We start from the raw sequence: 19,087 nt of genomic DNA, 5'->3' as shown, positions 1-19,087 counted from the left end.
GGACCATGGTTTCAGATTTGGAGGTGCTGATTCTCATCCCAACCGCTTCACACTCGGCTGCGAAACGCTCCAGTGAGAGTTGGAGAGCCCCGTTTGAAGGAGCCAACAGCACCACATCATCTGCAAAAAGCAAGGATGCAATACTGAGGCCCCCAAAACGGACCCCCTCAACGCTTCGGCTGCGCCTAGAAATTCTGTCCATAAAGGTTATGAACAGAATCAGCGACAAACGGCAGCCTTGGCGGAGTCCTACCCCCACTGGAAACGATTCCGACTTACTGCTGGCAATGCGAACCAAACTCTGACATCGGTGGTATAGTGACCGAACAGCCCGTATAAGGGGGTTCGGTACCCCATACCCACGAAGCACCCCCAACAGAACTCCCCGAGGGACACGGTCAAACGCCTTCTCCAAGTCCACAAAACACATGTAGACTGGTTGGGCGAATTCCCACATACCCTCAAGGACCCTGCTAAGGGTGTAGAGCTGGTCCACTGTTCCACGGCCGGGACGAAAACCACACTGCTCCTCCTCAATTGGCGGCTCGACTTCCTGACGGACCCTCCTCTCCAGCACCCCTGAATAGACCTTACCAGGGAGACTGAGGAGTGTGATCCCACTATAGTTGGAACACACCCTCCGGTCCCCCTTTTTAAAAAGAGGGACTACCACCCCGGTCTGCCAATCCAGAGGCACTCTCCCTGTTGACCACGCGATGTTGCAGAGGCGTGTCAACCAGGACAGCCCAACAACATCCAGAGCCTTGAGGAACTCCGGGCGGATCTCATCCACCCCTGGGGCCCTACCACCGAGGAGCTTTTTAACCACATCGGTGACTTCAACCACAGAGATAGGAGAGCCCACCTCAGAGTCCCCAGGCTCTGCTTCCTCCAAGGAAGGCGTGTTGGTGGAGTTGAGGAGGTCTTCGAAGTACTCTGCCCACCGGTTCACAACGTCCCGAGTCGAAGTCAGCAGCGCCCCATCCCCGCTGTACACAGTGTTAGTGGTGCACTGCTTCCCCCTCGAGACGTCGGATGGTTGACCAGAATTTCCTCGAAGCCGTCCGGAAGTCGGCTTCCATGGCCTCGCCGAACTCTTCCCACGCTCGGGTTTTTGCCTCGGCGACCACCGAAGCCGCGGTCCGCTTGGCCAGTCGATACCCGTCAGCTGCCTCTGGGGTCCCACAGGCCATAAAGTATCGATAGGACTCCTTCTTCAGCTTGACGGCATCCCTTACTGCTGGTGTCCACCAGCGAGTACGGGGGTTGCCGCCACGACAGGCACCAACCACCTTACGGCCACAACTCAGATTGGCCGCCTCAACAATGGAGGCACGGAACATGGGACTCGGACTCAATGTCCCCCGTCTCCCCCGGAACATGGGAAAAGCTCTGTCGGAGGTGGGAGTTGAAACTCCTGACAGGGGATTCCGCCAGACGCCCCCAACAGACCCTCACAATACGTTTGGGTCTGCCAGGACGGACCGGCATCTTCCCCCACCATCGGAGCCTACTCACCACCAGGTGGTGATCAGTTGACAGCTCCGCTCCTCTCTTCACCCGAGTGTCCAGAACATGCGGCCGCAAATCCGATGATACAACTACAAAGTCGATCATCGAACTGCGGCCTAGGGTGTCCTGGTGCCAAGTGCACATATGGACACAATTATGCTTTAACAAGGTGTTCGTTATGGACAATCCGTGACGAGCACAGAAGTCCAATAACAAAACACCACTCGGGTTCTGATCGGGGGGGCCGTTCCTCCCAATCACGCCCCTCCAGGTATCACTGTCATTCCCCACGTGAGCATTGAAGTCCCCCAGCAGAACAAGGGAGTCCCCAGCAGGAGTACTCTCCAGCACACCCTCCAAGGACTCCAAAAAGGGTGGGTATGCTGAGCTGCTGTTTGGTGCATATGCACAAACAACAGTCAGGACCCGTCCAGCCACCCGAAGGCGGAGGGAGGCGACCCTCTCGTCTACCGGTGTGAACCCCAATGTACAGGCACTGAGCCGGGGGGCAATGAGTATGCCCACACCTGCTCTGCGCCTCTCACCGTGAGCAACTCCAGAGTGGAAGAGAGTCCAACCCCTCTCGAGAGAACTGGCACCAGAACCCAGGCTGTGTGTGGAGGCAAGTCCGACTATATCCAGTCGGAAATTCTCTGCCTCACACACCAGCTCGGGCTCCTTCCCTGCCAGAGAGGTGACATTCCATGTCCCAAGAGCTAGCTTCTGCAGCCGAGGATCGGACCGCCAGGGTCCCCGCCTTTGGCTGCCGCCCAGCTTACATTGCACCCGACCCATTTGGCCCCTCTCATTGGCGGTGAGCCCATGGGAAGGGGGACCCACGTTGCCTCTTCGGGCTGTGCCCGGCCGGGCCCCATGGGTGTAGGCCCGGCCACCAGGCGCCTGCCAACGAGCCCCACCTCCAGGCCTGGCTCCAGAAGGGGGCCCCGGTGACCCGCGTCCGGGCAAGGGAAACCTAGATCCATTTATTGTATTCATCATTGGGGTCTTTGAGCCGTGCTTTGTCTGGCCCCTCACCTCGAACCTGTTTGCCATGGGTGACCCTGCCAGGGGCATAAAGCCCCAGACAACTTAGCTTCTAGGATCATTGGGACACACAAACCCCTCCACCACGGTAAGGTGACGACTCACGGAGGGCCCCAGAAAATCCAATTCATTTTATTCTGCTTTGGACATTGAAACTGGAAAATATGACTTGCATTCAATAAGTAAAGAATTCCAATTCCAAGAAACCAAGAAACGATTAAATTCCATATTAGAGTTTGGAATTATGTTGCTTTAAAAACAATTGTAAATTTTTAAGTCAGTTTAAATATACTGTGTGTGCGGTTGTGTTTGTGAACATATATATAATTTTATTTGCTGTAATTATTTTAGGAGTATGTGACATTGGTGATCCTCGTTACTCAAATACTGTATGTAGATGTTGCTCAAAATTTATCATGCTCTCCTTCACATCAGACCTCAAAGTTCACAAAGGCTGTGGGAACTTTGATAATTGACTTAATCATTGGCCAAGAAGAGGAGCGGCTGTTACCTGCTCCAAAACGAAGTTTTTGCAGCACCCCTCCCCCCAGACATGAGTTTGTTTACATTTCATTTAGCAGAGCTGCGCAGAAGCCAGCCACAACGCTTTGCAAGAAAAAAATGAGTTATTGCAGAAGTGTCCCCAGCATATCCAATTTATTTCATTCAGCTTTGGACATTGAAACTGGAAAATATGACTTGCATTCAATAAGTAAATAATTGTTTCATCTAAATTCCATATTAGAGTTTGGAATTATGTTGCTTTAAAAACAATTGTAAAATTGTAAGTCAGTTTAAATATACTGTGTGTGCGCGGAGTATGTGACATTGGTGAGCCTAGTTACTCAAATACTGTATGTAGATGTTGCTCAAAATTTATCATGCTCGCCTTCACAGCAGACCTCAAAGTTCAAAAAGGCTATGGCAATTTTGATAATTGACTTAGTCATTGGCCATGAAGAGGAGCGGCTGTTACCTGCTCCAAAACGAAGTTTTTGCTGCACCCCTCCCCCCAGACATGAGTTTGTTTACATTTCAATTAGCAGAGCTGCGCAGAAGCCAGCCACAACGCTTTGCAAGAAAAAATGAATTAGGTACTGTATTGCAGAAGTGTCCCCAGCATATCCAATTTGTTTCATTCTGCTTTGGACATTTCAACTGGATCATTATGATTTGCATCCAATAAGTAACAACAGTAAGTATTCTTTAGTAAGAAATCATGTTTGCGTTGCTCAATCAGTCTTGATAACAGAATTTCCTTATGTGGGACATGACTACGGTACACGTCCTTTATGAACATGCAAGTGTGTTAACAAAATACATGTGTAAGAACACAAGCAGTAAAATGCAAAAATATATGCTCCAACAACACAAATAACACAAAAACGGCAGTATACAGTACAGGTATATGAACAAAATACATTATAACAAGAGTAGTCACAAAATGAGGGCACTTTGCTCCAAAATGAGACCTATAACAGCTGGTGGCTTTTCTTTCCAATCACTCACTATCTCGAACTTGACCTCCCCTCGATCACCACCCAAGACAGCGTTGCTCAGCTGATGTTGTGCAACAAATGTCTGAAGGCATCCACGGGACCCTTCAAAGTCCTCCATGCCCATAGCGCGATGGAACTCGCCTTCTCTCTGATTAGCGCTCCAGTTAGCGCAAATTGTTTTCAAATCTCTAAATGACCTTTTCAAATCTCTAAATTACCTCGTGCCACCTTACCTCGCTGACCTCATCTGGTCTGCGGACCAGACATTATTAGAAGGACCAAGAACTAAACTGAGGCTCAGAGGGGATGGAGCCTTTTCTGTTGCTGGTCCCTCTCTCTGGAATGACCTCCCACTGAACATTCGGCAAGCCTCCTCGCTGCCCATCTTCAAAACGCGCCTCAAAACTCACTTGTATTCTTTGGCATTTGACTCACCATGACTTAGATTTGTTCTTGGTTTTGCTGTTCGGTGCTTTCTACCGTATTTATTACAGACTGCGTTACTGTTTGTTGTATATGTTAAATTGCTCCATGTAAAGCACTTTGTATGCAGCGATGGCTGTTTGAAAGTGCTCTATAAATAATGTTGAGTTGAGTTAGCATGATAGCAGGTCAAGCATTCCAGGAAACGTTCATTTACTCTACAGTCCGTCGAGCCACAAGCAACTTGCTTTGAGCATCTAATCGGATGCATTCCATGTTCCCTTCCACAGTCATTACCATTCCTTTGTTTGGATGCAACGATCGACAGGACGTAAATGTAAATGAATGGAATAGAAAGTCGTTCACGATTCCAGTAAACTCATGCTAATAGAGAGATTCTGCTGTTTTTGTGCCAAAGAGAGTAAAAAGTGGTGCAGACAGTTATTCCGCGGTATCGAACGGGACTTGCTTGAGTTTGCTCTAATTCGAGCTTCGGTATGGCTTCCAGGTTCCAGGTATCGGAACGTTCGTCCGTTGTTATGAATCGATCACTAATGTAATATCCATCCATCCATATTCCACCGCTTATCCAAGGTCGGGTAACAGGGGCAGCAGCTTTAGCAGGGAAGCCCAGACTTCCCTCTCCCCAGCCACTTCTCCTAGCTCTTCCCGGGGATTCTGAAACGTTCCCAGGCCAGCTGAGTGACACAGTCTCTCCAGCGTGTCTTGGGTTGTCCCTGGGGCCTCCTGCCGGTGGGACATGCCCGGAACACCTTTAAAACTCATTTCGGCCGCTTGTATCTGGGATCTCATTCTTTCGGTCACGACTCATTGCTCATGACAGTAGATGAGGGTTGGAACGTAGATCAACCGGTAAATTGAGAGCTTCGCCCTTTGGCTCAGCTCCTTCTTCACCACGACTGACCGATACAAAGCGCGCAGAGCAAGCAGCAGCCGCTTCACCGCTGCGCCTGTCGATCTCTCATTCCCTCCTGCCCTCACTTGCAAACAAGACCCCAAAATACTTAAACTCCTTCACTTGGGACAAGATCTCCTCCCCGACCCGGAGAGAGAACTCCACCCTTTTCCGACTGATTTTCATCCCAACCACTTCATACTCAGCTGCGAAACGCTCAAGTGAGAGTTGAAGGGCCCTGCTTGAAAGAGCCAACAGTCCCACATCATTTGCAATAAGCAGAGATGTAATACTGAGGCCACCAAAATGGACCCCCATCAACACTTACACTGCGCCTAGAAATTGCCAATGTCCGTAATGTTTATGAACAGAATCGATGACAAAGGGCAGCCTTGGCGGAGTCCAACCCTCACTGGAAACGATTCTGACTTACTGCCGGTAATGTGAACCAAATTCTGACATCTGTGGTGGAGGGACCAAAGTGCCCGCATCAGGGGACTCGGTACCTCATACTCCTGAAGCAATCATATAATGTAATATCGTACTCAAATGTGTAATGCATAGATTTTTATTCTGGGTGAGGGAATTTTCGTTTGACAGAAGTCAATAGATGGCAATACTTACTGTAATTATGTTTCATTGAACAATTATAATATTTAAGTCTGGTTTAAAAAATATGAACAGGTATATACATTTGTGTTATTACAGTTGCTGAAACATATAGATGTTGCTTGAAATTTATCATGCTCCCCTCAAAACAGACCGCATAGTAAAATAAAAGTTAAAGGCTGAGCAATTTTAGTTTATCGTTGGCCATGAAGGGGGGAGGGGCTGTTCCCAGCTCCAAACCCTCGCAGTTGCACTGTTTGAACCTAGTTTATTCAGCTCCCCTCCCCCACACTAGTTTGAGCACGTGATCAACTAGGAGCGCGGTTCATACAGCAGCAACAAAGCTTTGCAAGAAGAGTTGAGTGTTGCAGTCGTGTCCCCAGAAAATCTAATTCGTTTTTTTCTGCTTTGGACATCGAAACTGTATAATACGAATTGCATCCAATAAGTAAATAATAATGATGTTTCATCACAATTCCATATTAGCATTTGGGAATAATGTTGCTTTCAGAACAATTACAATATTTTAAGTCGTTTTTAAAATATGTGTGTGTGTATATACTGTATATATATACAGTATGTATATACACACACATGTATATATGCTGTGCTCATTTTAGGAGTACATGACATTGGTGTAAACAAGAGTTCATAAAATATGTTGATATTGCTTGACATTTACTATGCCCCACTTCAAAACGGACCTCAGAGGAAAAGTGAAGGAGTTTTGGTTATGAAGGGGCGGGGCTGTTTTCACACCCCAAAACGTCACAGTTACGTTGCAGGAAACGAGTTTCTACAGCTACCCTCCCCCACATCACACTCGCTGACCATCAATTAGGAAACGCGCGCTTTGCTACCTGCACAAAAGGAAGGCGTTGAGAAGAGTGAGCGTACGAGTCAGCATCATCGAGAAAACCCCAGAAAGTGACAAATACTTCAGAATTAAAGCAGGTAAGACACTCAAGTTTTGAATATTTTCTTACAAGTTAGTTATTCTAAGTAATTCGGGCAGGCTCAAAGGTTCGTGTTATATCAGCATTAGAGTGAAACCAACTATATGAATAACTCTACTATGCTGTACCTAAGGAGTTGTCACCAAGATAGAAAGTTTCCTCTCAAACAATAAACTTTCAATAGGCCGTCAGACACACAATACAGCGCCACAGAATAGGCCGTTGGTGTGGTAAAATGAAGTTTTAACACCCCCCCCCCCCCCCCCGCCGTCGTCTCGCCGTCGTCGTCGCCATTTTAGTTGAGCAGAAAATTAGTTGCAAATGACCCAGCGTCTTTCGCTGCCGCCGCCATCTTAGTTGAGCAGAGAATTAGTTGCAAATGGAACCAGTGTCTTTCCATATACAGAAAGTAACTGCAAAAAGACGATGTAAAATACCAAGCAATTTACAGATAAAGTGGGTTGAACGAAATATTATACTGTGAACCATTATCAACACAAAAGTTAAAATTAAATAATAAATGAATAAAAAACAATAATAAAGGTTAAATGTGTGGATCACCAAAACCTATGCATTTTGGGCTGAAAAACCCCCCACTTATATGAGGAGAGATGCATATTTTCTATGTTTGTTAAGCTTTCTACTATTTTATGGGGACATTTTGATGATTTTTTTTGTGGCAACATACATTGTCACTGTCATCAACCTTTGCGATTTGTAACCACACTCGCTCATCGTTTATTGATCCCAAATATCCTTATTGGCAAAGCCGAATTAGTGGTGATTGAAACTTTGACTTTTCAAACGTCAAACCAGTTATTGGCCCAGGCTTATAAAAACACACTAGTGATGCATTCTCAGCATGAATCTTAACCTTATCATACTCATATCAACTTAGTGATTAGACGTTAATCGGCAAATTAGTGGATGAATGTTGATGTTGATTTTCTGAAATATCGATTGCTGGTATTGGCAGCCTCCACGATAACCTTAAAATAATGCCAGTATCAGCCTGATACCATTATTTGGTTTCGGCACTTACCTATCTTTGCCAAGCACTGGAAATGAGTGATATAGACATTTTAAAAAATTATAATAAGTCGACTTTTAATTGATTACCCGGTCAGTTTCAAATGCTGTATTTGCCCATATTAAACAAAATAAGTTATTTCTATAAGGTATTTCTGTTTTGCCATGTTAATGTGTTCGATTAATATTTTATCCCACAGAACTATCTTGTCATGTAAGCCTGAATTATCAGTACTATTCTCTAACATCATTAATTGCAATGGTATTTTCTGATCTTTTTTTTTTTTAAATAACAGATGGACAATCCCACTGAAGATGGTGATTATTCTGACTCAAGTCTTTTTGGATCAGATGAGGAATACAAACCAACTAAGACATCCTCTGAGTCGAGTGATGACGAGGAGATATTCCATCCAAAGGTAGAAAAATTGTTCTTATGATACATCCAGTGAAGACTCTACAAGTCATCAGACATATGAAGCAGAGGAGCACAGTCATGTCTGCAATTCGTAAAGAAGGTAACCCATTAACCTATGTAAAAACAAAAGATGAGCAAAGAAGATCCTTCTTTAACCATAAAAGCATTTACAAAAAGGGAAGGCAAACGAGTTTGGCACAGAAGTCATTATTGCTTCTACTGTGGCCAATCAAATTTAAAGATGGCAAGGCAATTGGAAAGGAAACATAAGGCATCACAAAATAAATTCTGTGGGGGGGTTTGTGAACACATAAAGGAACAAATTACACAATCAACTCTGAGACGGTGCAGTCTCCTACAAAAGGAAAGATGACAGAAGTACAAACGAGCACGAAAGCAACACATTCTACCCGTATGTAATCAACTCTTTTCACGCGTAGCAAGTCTACTCCTGTAGCGTTCACGCGTCCCATTTTATATCGGTGCTGCCCCGCATACTAGCATTTACTCCAGAGTAAATGTTTAAACCACCTCCTGAGCAGGGTTACATTTGCTCCGTTTTAAGCTGTTTTCAGGGGCTACACTGGTGTAACTTTGTACGTGGCAACGCTCGACATGGGGGCAGTCGGCTTTTGGGGTGGGGCGGGCAGAACGGATGAATGGACATGTCAAGAGTTTTAATTTCTCCATAATTTGTTCCGGTCAGTTGTCACGCAGTATGAGGAACATATATAAATTATATTTAATCCTTGTGTATTTTTAGCCGTTATAAATCAAATGTTTCTTGGGGGAAATAATGCGGCGTAAATTCACTCTAGCACCTAAAGCACTATGAAATGACATACAACAAAAATTTCTACTGTACAATATTACACGATCGATTACAGCATTGTTTTGGGTATTTTTGTATTTAGATTCATGTTCTTACCATTTCATTTATCAAATGCATTGCCCACACTGGACAATGTAATCTATCAATATAAAAGATGTTTTTCGAAACCCCTGCTATTCGCGTTCAATAGAGACCAGGCTCGTTCACAGGCTGCCACTGGAATGCACTTGAAGGGGGAAGATAATTTATGGATGATAGTTATTTTGAATCAGGAATCAGTATTTTATTTCTGCCAAATATTTGCATTGGTCTAACAAAATGTAATTATGTCGGTTGGTTCACACTGACTAGCATGAAATCATACATGTTCTTGTAACATACCTTTCAAATGTTATATGTTGCCCAGTAAATCTTCTCTATTCTTAATGGAAGCACGAACTTGTATTTAATACATAATACAATGATTTGCATGTCATGTTCAACCTCTATTTACCGTATTTTCACGACTATTCGACGCATCGTACTAATGGCCGCAGTCTCATTAATGCGTGACATTTCTGTATTTTACACATACACAGGACGCATCGTACGAATAGCCGCAGTTTTACAGTGGTAAAACATACGCCAGCTTAAACATACGGCATGCATGCGCGCACTCTAACACGTTAGCTTGAAGCATACGGTAGCATGCCAAGACATACAGATAAGATAAAAACAAGTTTTTAAAAAGGCAACGAAAGCAGAACTGAGTTCGGGTGTATTTTATTTAGCCATCGTACAATGTTCTCACGTTTTCGATCAATCATCACCCAGAAATCCATCAAAGTCCTCATCCTCTGTATCAGAAGCAGAGGACTGCACATCTCAGTTGTCATTGAATGCATCACATGCTAGTGTGAGTTGCTACGCATTGCCGAGCGGAAAGAAGGAGTAGCAACAGCAAAGTCAACATTTCTCTCGTGTGAAGCTTTCCCACATTTGAAAGTAAAGAACAGAGCGAAACATGGTGGCAGCGCGTGTGTGTGTAGAAAGAATTGAACAATTGTGCAAGTACCGTAATCCATCAAAAACGCCGCGTTCCCTCTCGTTGTTGCGTATTGTGGCGTAACTCGCCCAGCGCTGCCTCTCACTCTTTGTAAAGTTGTGTTTGCCATCGATCATTGTTCCCATGCTGTTCGCAACTTTACTTTGAACGCCCGGTTGATGCCAATGTCCAGCGGTTGGAATTCTTTAGTCAAGCCTCCGGGAATAACGGCAAGCTCAGAGTTCATTTGCTTGACTTGATTTTTCACCGCTGCTGTGAGATGGTCACGCATGCCAAAAGCATAACCGGTGGCTTTAAGTTTTAACTGAGCTTCGTAGGCATGTCTCTTTGTCGAATTTATTTTCAGGGGTTCTTAGAAACCAAAACCGGAGTTGTTTTGCAACAATGCACATTGCCACACTCTATACAAGTGTTGGTACTGGCTTGAGGCGTCCACTTACACGCCCACCCTTCACCATTGGCGGACTAGCTTGTCTGTCCTCTCTCTCCCTCTCTCTCTCTCTCTCTCCCTCTCCATATATGTATATATACACGCCCACCCTTCTCTGATTGGCCGACTTCTTTCACAGTCACTTCCGCCTTTTCTCTATATAAACAGCGTGTTGGCTGTCAGTCAGATTTTGGAACTCAGCGCATATAAAGGACGCTCCGCACCATAAGGCGTCCTGTCCATTTTGGAGAAAATTTAAGACTTTTAATGGCGCCTTATAGTCGTGAAAATACGGTAATTGGCTACACTACTATGTTGGAATTGATGGCTGCAACACGTTCCAAACAAGCTGGGACAAGGTTGTTTTGGATGCAGTGCTCTCTGATAGGTCGAAGGTCATGGCCTTTGAATGTTATCTGTTTTTGGCCTTGCCGCTTACATGCACTGATTGGTCCAGATTCTCGGAACCTTTTGATATTATGGACCAAAGATGACGTAATCCCTCAATTCCTTGCAATTATACGTTGTGAAACTCTGTCCTTCAACGATTCAACTTGTGGTGACCCTCACCCAATCTTTGCTTGTGAATTCAGGATAGCTACTTTTTGACCCAATCATGGCACCCACCCATTCACAGTTAGCCTGTTCACCGGTGGGATGTGACAAACAGGGGTTTGATGAGCATTTCTCAACATTATTTTTTTTGCTAGCTGTTCCATCTTTTATGGAACGCATTACAGCCATTAAATTCTAAGTTAAATATTATTGGAAAAAATTAAATGTACCAATTTGAACATTGAATGTTGTCTTGTCTTTGTAATGCTTCACTTAAATATAGGTTGGACATGATTTGCAAATCATTGTATTCTGTTTTGATTGATGAGCATAATGTCCCAATTTCACTGGAATTGGGTTACTAAATGAATGCCTTGATAGCATATTTTTGTTCAACACTGATTTAGTAAAATGTGTCACTTTGTTCTCCTTTTCATGTGGTGGTATCGACCTTTAGCCCCAAAAAGGGAAAAGCATCTCTCCAAAAGAGGGAAGACTGAATTGGATGGTAAGCTTTGGATGAGGAACTATATCTCTTTTTTCATAATTTAACCAGTTAAAATGCATGCAACGTATTTGACAATGAGTGTCAAATCAGGGATGTCCCATTTCATTGCAGATTCGAGTCCAGGCGGGGACCCTGGCGGTCCGATCCTTGGCTGCAGAAGCTAGCTCTTGGGACATGGAATGTCACCTCTCTGGCAGGGAAGGAGCCCGAGCTGGTGTGTGAGGCAGAGAATTTCCGACTGGATATAGTCGGACTTGCCTCCACACACAGCCTGGGTTCTGGTACCAGTTCTCTCGAGAGGGGTTGGACTCTCTTCCACTCTGGAGTTGCTCACGGTGAGAGGCGCAGAGCAGGTGTGGGCATACTCATTGCCCCCCGCCTCAGTGCCTGTACATTGGGGTTCACACCGGTAGACGAGAGGGTTGCCTCCCTCCGCCTTCGGGTGGGTGGACGGGTCCTGACTGTTGTTTGTGCATATGCACCAAACAGCAGCTCAGCATACCCACCCTTTTTGGAGTCCTTGGAGGGTGTGCTGGAGAGTACTCCTGCTGGGGACTCCATTGTTCTGCTGGGGGACTTCAATGCTCACGTGGGCAATGACAGTGATACCTGGAGGGGCGTGATTGGGAGGAACGGCCCCCCCGATCAAAACCCGAGTGGTGTTTTGTTATTGGACTTCTGTGCTCGTCACGGATTGTCCATAACGAACACCTTGTTCAAACATAAGGGTGTCCATATGTGCACTTGGCACCAGGACACCCTAGGCCGCAGTTCGATGATCGACTTTGTAGTTGTATCATCGGATTTGCGGCCGCATGTTCTGGACACTCGGGTGAAGAGAGGGGCGGAGCTGTCAACTGATCACCACCTGGTGGTGAGTAGGCTCCAATGGTGAGGGAAGATGCCGGTCCGTCCTGGCAGACCCAAACGTATAGTGAGGGTTTGTTGGGAGCGTCTGGCGGAATCCCCTGTCAGAAGGAGTTTCAACTCCCACCTCCGACAGAGCTTTTCCCATGTTCCGGGGGAGACGGGGGACATTGAGTCCGAGTGGACCATGTTCCGTGCCTCTATTGTTGAGGCGGCCAATCTGAGTTGTGGCCGTAAGGTGGTTGGTGCCTGTCGTGGCGGCAATCCCCGTACTCGCTGGTGGACACCAGCAGTAAGGGATGCCGTCAAGCTGAAGAAGGAGTCCTATCGAGCCTTTATGGCCTGTGGGACCCCAGAGGCAGCTGACGGGTATCGACTGGCCAAGCGGACCGCGGCTTCGGTGTTCGCCGAGGCAAAAACCCGAGCGTGGGAAGAGTTCGGTGAGGCCATGGAAGCGGACTTCCGGACGGCTTCGAGGAAATTCTGGTCCACCATCCGACGTCTCAGGAGGGGGAAGCAGTGCACCACTAACACTGTGTACAGTGGGGATGGGGCGCTGCTGACTTCGACTCGGGACGTTGTGAACCGGTGGGCAGAGTACTTCGAAAGACCTCCTCAACTCCACCAACACGCCTTCCTTGGAGGAAGCAGAGCCTGGGGACTCTGAGGTGGGCTCTCCTATCTCTGTGGTTGAAGTCACCGATGTGGTTAAAAAGCTCCTCGGTGGCAAGGCCCCAGGGGTGGATGAGATCCGCCCGGAGTTCCTCAAGGCTCTGGATGTTGTGGGGCTGTCCTGGTTGACACGCCTCTGCAACATCGCGTGGTCAACAGGGAGAGTGCCTCTGGATTGGCAGACCGGGGTGGTAGTCCCTCTTTTTAAAAAGGGGGACCGGAGGGTGTGTTCCAACTACAGAGGGATCACACTCCTCAGCCTCCCTGGTAAGGTCTATTCAGGGGTGCTGGAGAGGAGGGTCCGTCAGGAAGTCGAGCCTCCAATTGAGGAGGAGCAGTGTGGTTTTCGTCCCGGCCGTGGAACAGTGGACCAGCTCTACACCCTTAGCAGGGTCCTTGAGGGTATGTGGGAATTCGCCCAACCAGTCTACATGTGTTTTGTGGACTTGGAGAAGGCGTTTGACCGTGTCCCTCGGGGAGTTCTGTGGGGGGTGCTTCGTGGGTATGGGGTACCGAACCCCCTGATACGGGCTGTTCGGTCACTATACCACCGATGTCAGAGTTTGGTTCGCATTGCCAGCAGTAAGTCGGAATCGTTTCCAGTGGGGGTAGGCCTCCGCCAAGGCTGCCCTTTGTCGCAGATTCTGTTCATAACCTTTATGGACAGAATTTCTAGGCGCAGCCGAAGCGTTGAGGGGGGTCAGTTTTGGGGGCCTCAGTATTACATCCCTGCTTTTTGCAGATGATGTGGTGCTGTTGGCTCCTTCAAACGGGGCTCTCCAACTCTCACTGGAGCGTTTCGCAGCCGAGTGTGAAGCGGTTGGGATGGAAATCAGCACCTCCAAATCTGAAACCATGGTCCTCGGTCGGAAAAGGGTGGAGTGCCCCCTCCGGGTCGGGGAGGAGATCTTACCCCAAGTGGAGGAGTTCAAGTATCTTGGGGTCTTGTTCACGAGTGGGGGTAGGAGGGAGCGGGAGATCGACAGGCGGATCGGTGCAGCGTCTGCTGTGATGCGGACGTTGTATCGGTCTGTCGTGGTGAAGAAGGAGCTGAGCCAAAGGGCGAAGCTCTCAATTTACCGGTCGATCTACGTCCCAACCCTCACCTATGGTCACGAGCTATGGGTCGTGACCAAAAGAACGAGATCCCGGATACAAGCGGCTGAAATGAGTTTTCTCCGCAGGGTGTCCGGGCTCTCCCTTAGAGATAAGGTGAGAAGCTCAGTCATCCGGGAGGGGCTCAGAGTCGAGCCGCTTCTCCTCCACATCGAGAGGAGCCAGATGAGGTGGCTTGGGCATCTGATTCGGATGCCTCCTGAGCGCCTCCCCGGTGAGGTGTACCGGTCATATCCCACCGGGAGGAGACCCAGGACACGCTGGAGAGACTATGTCACCCAGCTTGCCTGGGAACGACTCGGGATCCCCGGGGAGAGCTGGAAGAAGTAGCTAGGGAGAGGGAAGTCTGGGCTTCCCTGCTAAAGCTGTTGCCCCCGCGACCCGGCCCCGGATAAGCGGTATATGATGGATGGATGGAAAAAACCTTACACCCAAAGAGCAGGCAAAATCTAAATTGGAGAAAAAGACAAGTACTTTTATTTTTTTTACGTATAAAATCCACATTGCAAAGCTATCACAAGGTGGTCTTTGTGAGTATCATTAAATTGCAATTGTCATCATATTTAGGGTCTCCCAGAGCAAATTTGAGGAGACCATGGAATGAAGAAGAAAAGGCTGCTGTGGAAAAACACCTGGGGAGACTTATAAAAGGGTGTCAAGCAAGAACAATGCACTGACTGCAAAATGAAAGAGCCGCAGGCCTTGGGTCAAAGAACCTGTAAAGACGTAAAGAACTTCAAGAAAAGATCTGCTTCTCGAGTTCTTCATTTTTACATTTAAATTTTCTTGCTGGAGTATTTTTTTTCAAATTCTTTTCTACTCTTCCTGAGCAGTGTTGTTAAAAATGTTCTACTTGAGGTGAGATTTAATGTTGACATGTACTTATAAAGTTTTACAATATATTTGATTTAGTTCCGTAAATTAATTGGCCAAAGCATGGGTCACTTTTATTGTAGTAGTAATTGTACAGCAATCAATCGGTTCAAGTTGTGATTGATATATAATGTATAAATGAGGAACTCTGCTTATCTTAAGTTGAAACTATCAAATTATTCATAAAACAGACTACTCACACTTTTTAAAATTAAAATACAAAATGTCTGCTGTGTAATTGCAGGTTAATAAGAGAGGAAAAACTCTGAAGGCCATACCAAAAGTTGATTTGTATGCTTAACTGCAACAAAACCAAAAAAGATAAGATATTTTAACCAAAGTCACAACAGGAGTGAGGACTTTGAATGTGCCCATTCAGAGTCCTCACTCCTGCTATGATTTCAGTTTCAAGTCTACTTTTTATTGCTCTGTTTTTTAAAGAAGTTGAAGTGGGGAAAGTAGTTGGGGTGACATCTAGTGTACAAATCTAAGACTAGTTCCTCTCTAAACCTATCAGAAAGGGTGGTCCTCACTCCCTATCTGGAGTTACCCGGACCTCACAAATATAGTCTTACAGGAATGTGTGTGTGTGTGTGTGTGTGTGTGTGAGAGAGAAGGGTCATCAAGGCTGCAAGAGGAGGATCCATGAAGGATTAACTTCTAGAGCCACTCCAGCTATCCCTGAATGAGGAGGGACCCATTGCCAAAGATGGAAAAAGAATGAAAGAAAGTTACGGGAAAAGACAAAACTCAAGTGAAGAAAAAAGTTCTCCCTTACTCTGATGCTTTTTTTTTCATGGTCTTTAATATTTGCTTGTCTGCTGTGCCACAGGGAGGAAAAAAAAATGAACGCATTATTAAAGAAACAGGTTGTGTCATCCACATGTACTCAAGGGAACAAGGACGTAAAAGAGCCCAAAATACAGGAGTGAAATTAATGGAAATATATAACAATCTGAAATTAACTTCTCATTGCCACGAGCCATGATTTAAAACCGCCTTTGCGGAAGAAACAGAGGTGAAGACATGTTACAAATTGGACAGAGTGAGACGCGACGAGGTAATTGGCCATTTCAAGAAAACCCTTTGCGGTTCTCAAGGCATTTCATTTGATCAACACTTCGATGAAGGAGTCAAAGATAAAACAATTCCACAAATGGATGTTGCTCAGTATTCAAATATCACCAAATTTGTCAAACTTACAAATGTTGTATTCATCTGACTTGAAATGATTTCAGGTGTTTTTTTTTCTTCTCCCCATTGAGCTAAGCAACAGCCAAACCTGGAGTCATTTACCCAAAACACATTTTGTGGCTAAAGTCAAATACATGTTGCCGTTCCAGTACAGAACAACTCTATTTAAAAACGCATCAAAATTACTTTGATGAAATGGAAGATAAACTGTTTTGGTTTGCATTTTAATAATAATAATAATAATAATAATAATAATAATAGTACTACTACTACCACTACTACTAATAATAATAATAATAAAAAAATAATAGTAATAATAATAATAATAATAATAATAATAATTACAACAATAATAATAGTACTACTACTACTAATAGTAATAATAATAATAATAATAATAACAACAATAATAATAGTACTACTACTAATAATAGTAATAATAATAATAATAATAATAATACACTCTGGTGACAGTGTTCTTAAAACACCACAGCAATGCGCCAAATGATGTACACAATGCGTTGTTTGCTTAAAATAAAGCATATATACAGTATATCGCTCTCTCTATACTCAGTAGATACTGTTGATTTACAACTGCCTGAGAGAAGGGCACTCATACACAGGATGGACTGCCATACACAATTCACTATAAGTATATTATTAATCTTAAAAAAAAAAGCAATTAAATCAAAGTGGTATAGAGCCTGAAGCTATGCGGTCTGTCATTTCTGCTGGAAATGCCACAGAAGATTACGGCTAGGTTTTTTTTTTTTTTTTTTGATTAGGGAGTCAATTATTTCTCATTACTGAAGATGCTATTTCGGAAAAAGACCTTGTCAGTCAATCATGCAAAAAGTCCTCGAAAAGCGTGAATAAACCATTAAAGCGACAGAGGCGCATCAGGGAAGAGGAGGAGGGGGCTGTTGGAGAAAAGCGCGCTGACCCCTTTCCTCACCCAAACTGCAACTCGTAGCCGAATTACCTTTTTAACTATTACACCTCTGTCAGGTCTTTGTTGGCGTATGGTAATTAGCGCCTTCACTGGAGGACATTTGAAAGGAAAACAGTATATTTATTAGTTTATCTCGCAGAAAGGCATTTATGTAGAAGGTACGCTGGAATGCGGTCATTATCTTGTCATTTATGTTTATCGGCGTAAGAGTGAGCGTGTGTCTAAGTGTGTGTGTGTGTGTGTGTCTATGTGAGAACAAGAGAGAGAGAGAGCAATATGTATTAGCAACGGATGATTCAAGGTAACTTGATATTATGTGTGCATATGTATATGTGTGTGAGTATATACAGTATATATACTGTATGTATATATATATATATATATATATATATATATATATATATATATACACTGTATACATATTATACATATATACACACACCCATGTATGTATATATATATATATATATATATATATATATATATATATATATATATATATATATATACACTGTATACATATATACACTGTATACATATACACACACACACATGTATATATTTATATATATATACACACACACACACACGTGTGTATGTGTGTGTGTGTGTGTGTGTGTGTGTGTATTTGTATAACTAAGGATGCGTGTTGGTGCGAATGTGCGTGCACTTGGCCACTGCAACACGCTAATGGGCGAGCACAGCAGATTTCTCCCGTCCTCTTTGTTCATTGTTGGGTTTGACACCTCAAAACAATAGCGGCACTTCAAGTCGTCCAAACCCATCCGCACACTGCCTGGATGGGAGCTGCCAATTAGCACGATCAAAACACCCCACATCATCTGTCTGCTTACCAAGAATAATAATACTAATAATAATAAGGGGAAAAAAAAATCACATGATGAAGTGGAAAATGATGCACATGTGTGCCGACACACAAAAGTTGTATGAATAATGTGCATGTGAAAAAAATGGCCACAGAAATCAGTCTCAAACTCCAGGTAGGGATAACACTAAGAAAGAGGAAGACGCTTCCTGTGCAAATCCCCAAGGAGACAAGTTCTATATCAAAGTATTTTTTTTTTTTTTGGACTAAACAATGCGGTCGCGACTGTCCACTTGCTCCGTCCTACCTTAGTTTAACGCCATGCTTGGTGAGCAGTGTTTGGGATCAACCAGGCAGGTAGACATTGCCACGTGACCCAAGGGACAGAGGGCCAACCTGGGCAGAGGTACAAGGGGGTGGGGGACGGGGGCAGGGGATGTTGTGCTGTCATAGAGAGTAGGTCTCTCCGGGTTAGAGGTGAGCACAAGTGTCTGGAAGATGACTTGTCGCCCCTCTTGAGCCCTTTTCATTAGCCTGCAGACCTGCATTCAGCTAGCAGAAATGGCGGCTCTGAAGGCGGGTGGGTGGGGAGGGGGCGGGGGGGTCGAAAGGGGTTTGCAGACGGGTGCGGAGCAAAGCGCAGGCCCCGGCGGCCACAGGAGACGTGCTGTCTGCCTGTCTGAAAGCAGCTCCGTGTCATCCATTACAGACTGGAGGACTGTTTTTTTTTGAACAAACGGAGCACACACGAGGCACACATTTCTACAAACAGACTTGTTTTGAAGCCTGGAGAGGAGAGGGGTAGCAAAGG

At 45.2% G+C, this 19,087-nt stretch overlaps 1 protein-coding gene and 1 long non-coding RNA gene across 6 annotated transcripts in view; one reads left to right on the top strand and one right to left on the bottom strand.

Annotated features, from left to right (window-relative positions):
- fam172a (family with sequence similarity 172 member A) overlaps nt 1-19,087 on the bottom strand; it is a 179,018-nt gene that overhangs the window by 82,312 nt on the left and 77,619 nt on the right. The window lies entirely within an intron of this gene.
- On the top strand, nt 5,683-13,922 carry LOC127601832 (uncharacterized). Its single transcript, XR_007962647.1, has 4 exons — nt 5,683-6,957; nt 8,285-8,506; nt 11,726-11,776; nt 11,888-13,922. It is a non-coding gene; the product is annotated as an uncharacterized LOC127601832 (long non-coding RNA).

Source organism: Hippocampus zosterae, chromosome 6 (genome assembly GCF_025434085.1).
Source record: "Hippocampus zosterae strain Florida chromosome 6, ASM2543408v3, whole genome shotgun sequence".
In the NCBI taxonomy this organism is placed as follows: domain Eukaryota; kingdom Metazoa; phylum Chordata; class Actinopteri; order Syngnathiformes; family Syngnathidae; genus Hippocampus; species Hippocampus zosterae.
The sequence above is the reverse complement of the archived record's forward strand: the minus strand, read 5'-3'. Positions and strand labels throughout refer to the sequence as shown.